Below are 1,893 nucleotides of genomic sequence, written 5' to 3' on the forward strand. Positions count from 1 at the left end.
CTCAAATCCTAGTGAGGATAATCTTTTGCAGATCAAGTATAAAAGTACAATAAAGCAGGTCAAGAAACAATTTGAAGAGAAACTAGCAAAAGACACAAAAACTAACAGCAATTTTTTTAAAGTATATCGGAAGCAGGAAGCCTGCCAAACAACCGATGGGGCTGCTGGAGGATCGAGGTGCTCTAAGTGCATTCAGCGAAGACAAGGCCATTGCAGAGCAGCTAAATTAATTCTTTGCATTGATCTTCATTGCAGAGGATGAGAGAGGAAAATTACTACACCTGATCCATTTTTTTGGGTGACAAATCTGAGGAACTGTCCCTGGTTAAGATGTCAGTAGAGGAGGTTTTGGAACAAATTGATAAATTAAATATTAATAAGTCACCAGGACCAGATGATTTTCCCCCAAGCCTTCTGAAGGAACTCAGATAAGAAATTGCTGACCTATTAACTGTGATATATAACCTATAGCTTAAACCAGACTGTACCAAATGACTGGCAGATAACTGATGTGATGCTGATTTGTAAAAAAGTCTTCAGAAGCAATCATAGCAATTATAGGTCAGTAAGCCTCATTTTAGTACCAGGCAATTTGGTTGAACTATAGTAAAGAACAGAATGGTCAGATACACAGATGAATATGATATGTTGGAAAAGAGAGTCAACACTGCTTTTATAAAGAAAAGAAATCATGCCTCACTAACCTATTAGAATTCTTTGGGGGGGGGGGCAACAACCATGTGAATAAGGCGGAGTAAGTGCATATAGAGTACTTGGACTTTCAGAGAGCCTGGGACAACGTCCCTCTCCAAAGGCTTTGCGGATACTTCCCTAAAAAAATCCTATCAGAGAGAAGCAGCACTCAAGGCTAACAAGAATGTTAGAAACCATTAGAAAAAGGATAGATAAAACAGAAAATATCGATGCCACAATATAAATCTATGGCACGCCCACAACTTGAATATGGTGTGCAGTTCTGGTTCTCCATCTCAAAAATGATGTGTTAGAATTGGAAAAAATGCACAGAAGGGCAACAACGATTATTAGGGGTGTGGAAGAGCTTTCATATGAGGAGAAATTAAAAAGACTAGGACTGTTCAGCTTGGAAAACAGATGACTAAGGCAGGATACGATAGAGGTTTATGAAATCATGAGCAGGGAGGAGAAAGTGAACAGGGAAATGTCATTTAGCCCTTCACATAACACAAGCAGTGGCCACCCAATGAACTGAATTAGCAGCAGGTTTAAAACAAACATAAGGAAGTACTTTTTCCACACAATGCACAGTCAACCTGTAAAACTTGTTGCCAGGGAATGTTGTGAAAGCCAAAAATATAACTGGGTTAAAAAAAGAATTGGATAAATTCATGGAGGATAGGTCCATCATTGGCTATTAGTCAAGATGATCCGGGGCACCACCCCAAGCTCTGGGTGTCCCTAATTCACAGATTTACTTGTAAATTCTCAGAAAATTCATTCTGTACCCAATAAATGCTAGAAGTTTGGGAAGGATACACTGTATTTGTCACACAAAGGTTGAATTCATGCTTTGAGTGAAAACCAGATCTCAACCGTAATTATGGAATTGCAACCAGCACCTCAATAATACAAAGGGAGTAATACTGTATACAACCGACCATTACACAACTGGAGGAAGATGAACACAGCATTGAGCTAATTTTTTACATATATAGCATCACAATATAACAAGTAGTAAGATCTGTGGATTTATGGCAACAATTAAGTGCTAACAGAACAAATAATGGCTTCCTTTAAAAACCTACTGCGGACAACAGAAATCAAGTGAAAATAATTGTGGCAATGGTAGTCTATTCTTCCTACGGAAAATAAATCCTTTACTCATATGACAACAAAAACTAGAAATAGGAAGCA

This window comes from Caretta caretta, chromosome 4 (assembly GCF_965140235.1).
Source record: "Caretta caretta isolate rCarCar2 chromosome 4, rCarCar1.hap1, whole genome shotgun sequence".
NCBI classification, from domain to species: Eukaryota; Metazoa; Chordata; order Testudines; family Cheloniidae; genus Caretta; species Caretta caretta.